Source organism: Coenobita brevimanus, chromosome 112, assembly GCF_032717465.1.
Source record: "Coenobita brevimanus isolate Jiangsu-jjx chromosome 112, ASM3271746v2, whole genome shotgun sequence".
Classification (NCBI taxonomy): domain Eukaryota; kingdom Metazoa; phylum Arthropoda; class Malacostraca; order Decapoda; family Coenobitidae; genus Coenobita; species Coenobita brevimanus.
This window is the reverse complement of record NC_137065.1, coordinates 15,782,440-15,787,439: the sequence shown is the minus strand read 5'-3', so window position 1 is coordinate 15,787,439 and position 5,000 is coordinate 15,782,440. Positions and strand designations below refer to the sequence as shown.

At 42.3% G+C, this 5,000-nt stretch overlaps 1 protein-coding gene and 1 long non-coding RNA gene across 2 annotated transcripts in view; both read right to left on the bottom strand.

The window, feature by feature from the left end:
• Nucleotides 1-2,040, bottom strand: part of LOC145418000 (uncharacterized) — a 174,118-nt gene extending 172,078 nt beyond the window's left edge. The window contains exon 1 of the long non-coding RNA XR_013900622.1: nucleotides 1,990-2,040. This is a non-coding gene — a long non-coding RNA (uncharacterized LOC145418000). The remainder of the gene's footprint in view (nucleotides 1-1,989) is intronic.
• The window catches only part of LOC145417999 (uncharacterized), a 449,341-nt gene that overhangs the window by 425,784 nt on the left and 18,557 nt on the right, over nucleotides 1-5,000 (bottom strand). The window lies entirely within an intron of this gene.

Sequence of the window (5,000 nt, the reverse complement as noted above, 5' to 3'; positions counted from 1 at the left end):
AGAGGAAGGGGAGAGGGTCGATTAGGTCAAGTAATTAGAGAACCAGCCTGGTGTTTGAGGGACGCAGGGCAGAACAGGACAGGGCAAGGTAATGAAGAGGAATGCAGGACAGGGTAATGTAGAGGAAGGCAGGGAAGGGTAATGTAGAGGAAGGCAGGGAAGGGTAATGTAGAGGAATTCAGGGAAGGGTAATGTAGAGGAAGGCAGGGAAGGGACGCATAATTTAGAGGAAGGCAGGGCAAAGCAGGTGAGCAGTGTGGGGGAATGTTGGAGGGGGGTTTGACTGAGAGAATATATCTTTCTCACTCTTGTTCTTTATGAATCAGTGTAATGTCTTTGTTATCGACATCATTATCGTCTTATCGTTATCTGAACTCTACATCCCACATATATAAACAAAATAGCCGGAAGATTTAAAAGATTTACTACACCACAAATAAAAACAAATTAGCAGGAAAATTAAAAAGATTTGCCACACCACAAATAAAAACCAATTTACCTGAAGATTAAACAGATTCGCCATACTGAACTACTTGGTGAAGAAGCCGAAAATAAGTCTTCATATTAAATGGAAGAAGTTTAGCGAATACAAGAAAAGGCGAGGTGATGACATGAAACAAACAGATGGAGTAGAACGCTGTGTAAATCTGATCGCTCAAGAGTAGGAGGAAATATAGTATTGTAGGAATTTACAAAGTGGCCAAAGCACCAGACAGAACTATGGGACCTCAAGTAAGCCGTAGGATAGGAGAAGAGGCATATTATGGCACTGTGAAGCATGGGGAAGTAGGACAGCAAAGTGACCCTGACGATCCTGAATTGATGCATACATCTATCTTTGAATACTTGGGACCGAAAAAGGGTCGAAGTGCTGTGATGAAGTGCTGCAGGTCAGTATGTGGAGTTAGATGACTTAGCAGAGTGAAAGAGGATATTGGAAGAGTTTGAAAGACAAGGGACGTGTTAAAGTAGACGTCGTGAAATGGAATGGGCATATCAGGCTATGTTATGATATAGCCAATTGAGAGAAGGTGTGGTGGGAGATTAATGACAGTATACAGATTAGAAGTGGAGTTAATGAGGGAAATGATGAGGTCTAGACGCAGCAGGAAGGATAGTGTTGAAATATATTTTTAACTAGAGATGTGACTGAGTGTGAGAAGTGTGTATGGTATAAAGCAAATTGGAATGAAGTGGCTCAGGGGAGAACAACTCTACCAGTAACCTGTGAGGGCAAGAAATGAAGCATCTGGGGTAAACCGTGAATAAGAGGGGATGAGAGTGAAGTAATTTTAAGATAACTTTACATAGACCATTAAATTAGACAGCTGAGAAACAGAATGAGAGTGACTGAGGTTGCTTACTCCTGCTTTCCGGCACCACCAACCTGGAATGAGTAACATGTTATAATAAAGTCATAGTACTGCCACCAAAATAAAATAAACCAACGTAAAACAGAATCACAAAATAACGGAATGATATCGGCGCCAGAATAAAACAAAATCGCTTAAGTCAAGGATATGATAGTCAGAGAAAAACAGAATCGCATAACATAAAGCTAGGATATGACAGCCAGAGTAAAATAGAATCACAATGATTTAAGTTAGGGTATTAGTGCCAGTTTAAAACAGAATCACACAACATAAAGCTAAGGTATGGGAGCTAGAGTAACAACCTAAAGAATGGGTATGAGAGCCAGATTAAAACAATCACATAACATAAAGCTGTGGTATGAGAGACAGGGCAAAACAGAGTATGAAAATCAGCGTAACACAGAATGACTATATCAAAATGAGCGTAAAACAGGAACAATATAAAAATCAGCTTAAGACAGAGTGTCTGTGATTATCAGCTTAAAACAGTGATAGTATAAAAATCAGCTTAAAATGAGTGACATTATGAGAATCAGCGTAAGAGAGAGTGCATTGTGAAAATCAGTGTAGAAACGAGTGACAATATGAAAATCAGCGTTAAATAGAGTGACATGACGGGTAATATTAGCGAGAAGGTCCAAGTTCACTTCCAGTTTCAACTCTGCGATGCAGTCTGTCAAAGTTCCGATTATAGTGTCCAGCAGGTCTTGGATGTTGTCTACGGACAATATGTCAAGTTCCATGATGCAGCCTAACACGTTGACCTGGCACACGGGGAACAGAAGCGGCCCCTGACATAATACTCTGACTGTAGAGGATTGGGAGAATGTGGTTATTAGAGGCAGGGAGAAAAGAGGGAGGCAGGGAAAGCATCTGAAAGAGGGAGGAGGAAAGAGGGAGACAGAGAAGGAGAAAGGAGAAAAAGGGAGAGGAATGGGTAGACAGTTGGAGGTAGTGAATGCTCTCCTTCACATATTGCTTTGGCTGTGGAGGGTTAAGGAGATTGTTACTGGAGGCGCAGGTGAAGGAGGAGGCAGAGGAAGAACGGAAAAGACGGAGATAAACGGAAAAGAACAGGGAGTCAGAGAGAGAGGAAGAAAGGTTCTTAATCATATGCTGCTTTGGCTGTGTTAATGGTTTAGACTTCAAAGCATAAGAATATAAATCCAAGCGTATTATGTAATGGTGGTTCTGGAAGATTCGACACATTCGTTACTAGTAAAATAATGCAAATAGAGTAACATCTTTATAGTAAGCTTGTGACAGTAGGAGAATGAACCTGAGTTAGAACGTCTCCGAAATTGTCTTTCTCCAATATCCATAAATTGATTTTGAGTTGATGAGTGAGTTAGATGGAGCATCCTTTGGAGTATGAGTGAACCTGCATGGGGTGACGCGAGTGCGAGTGTCTGTGGGAGTTAGTTAAGACTTAGAGAGTTAGAGTATATAGTAGGAACGTTCTTTCACCTGCGTTAGGTTTAATGCCAGTGTGATTGGTTTCTCTAAGTCAAACAGTAAGTACAATAAATACTTTTCGAGCGATGTAGGAGTGTGTATGTGTGTGTGTGTGTGTGTGTGTGTGTGTGTGTGTGTGTGTGTGTGTGTGTGTGTGTGTCTGTGTGTGTGAGTGTGAGTGTGTGTGTGTGTGTGTGTGTGTGTGTGTGTGTGTGTGTGTGTGTGTGTGTGTGTGTGTGTGTTATATCTGATACCATCTGTTGCCAGCGAGTGTCCGAATGAATGTGTGAGTGAATATGCATGTTAAAAGGAGAACCAGCGAATAAGAGTAACATTCAGACGCCAACCAATATACAGGGGGAGGCGGTGGCTCAATCGGTAGAGAGGTGGCTTGCGGTCCTACCGGACCCAGGTTCAAATCCCCGCTGGTGCAGGGAAGAGTTTAAAGATTTGAATTTCATTACGACAGAGTTTACCGATCTACCAGAAGACCCGACGACATGTAAAAATGCCCCCGCTAATACCAATACACCAGTCCTGTATGAGACAACCCTAGCATGTATTCAATGGACGGTGGGTGTTAACGCCGAAGTGGTGACATGTAGAGGTGTACGATATGTAGGAGGACTACTGGGCTTTGGGAGCAGGCTGAGAAGCCTTTGCCCAGAGTCGAGCACATAAAAAAAAGAAAAGAAAAAAAGCCACTAACCAATCTCGGGAATAACAGCTTCAGTGAAGACGTTGGACCCGCTGCAGGGCAGTAAACTCTGTGCCAGACTTCCTCCGGCCAGAGGACCATTACAAAGAGGCTGAGAAGGGCCATCCGCATGGTGGTGGTGGTGGTGGTGGTGCCTGTTGGGGAGAGCGAAAGAGTGAGTGTGTAAGTGGGGAAGGTAGGTGAAACGAGGGAGCGTGGAGAGTGAGTGAAAAATTAATGAAAGTAATTATGGGGAGGGAGAGTTATGGATGTGTGAGGAGTGAGATGGGAAGTGGTAAGAGTAAAGAGATTGGGCGATGAATGGGGAGTGTGTGTGTGTGTGGGTGTGGGGAAGTAAAGTAGAAGGAGGGAAAATGGGGGATGAGTGAGGAATGTCTTTTAGAGTCGGGAAGGGATGTACAGGGGGGAAGAATTGACGTGAGTGGGGAATGAGTGTGGAAGTGGTATGGCAGGTAAGGGGACGGAGAGTGAAGGATGGGTTGGCAGTGAGTGGGGAAGTGGTAAGGCAGGTATGGGAAGGGAGCGTGAGGGATGAGTGGGGAGTAAGTGTGGGAATGGAAACGGAAACTGAGGGAAGCGTGAGCGAGGGGTGGAGAATTTGTAAAGTTACGTGCTTATATTCCTTTTAACCTTAATTTGTCCCAGATTTACGTGTTTTTGCAGCTTATTTCACGCACCTCAGTTGTAGGATAAGACAAAGCCTAGGCGTTACATCAGTCGTAGGATAAGGCAAAGTCTAGGCGTTAATCCTTTCTTTGACTAACCTCGTATTCTAGTTTTAACCCCGTACTGCAAATCAGCATTCACGATGGAGAGATGGCAATTTTAGGCCAAGTTAGAGAAAAATAATGCCAAGCGAACCAAGGATCAAACAACTCTCGACAAATTTTTTAATTTACTCGATCAAGTTATTTTCCTATTAAAAGATACTGACCGAAAAAAAAAAAAAAAAAAAAAAAGTCTGTTTATACAAGAAATGAAATCTGCTTAGCTTTAGCCCACCAGGTGAACTTTTCTGATTATTACCAAGAGGGAATAAGGTAATAAAATTATGGCTATAGATCATGAGTGAATGATTATAAAGTGTCATCTAGATTTTATGCCGGAAATTTACACAATAGTAGTAACTTATTTCGCTCTAAGATGTGAAAGATGTCGGTTTTCTCTAAGTTAATCAGGGATTTTAGCCAATTCTGTAGCAGAGTTTTTCCCAAAAGTTAAGATAATCACATGGTTTTACGGCGTACTTAATAACAAACTCTTAGTAGCAGTGAGAGGGTAACAAGTTTTAAAAGAGATTTTTACATTGTTTCATCACAAGATGTGCCCAGAGGTGAAGAAATGTTAAGTGGTAGCACGTATAAAATGGATTGTATGTGAATTAACTGAGGGGAGAATGGAGGACGGTAGAGGGAAGAAAGAAGGAGAGAGGAGGAAAGAGAGGATGGAGAAGG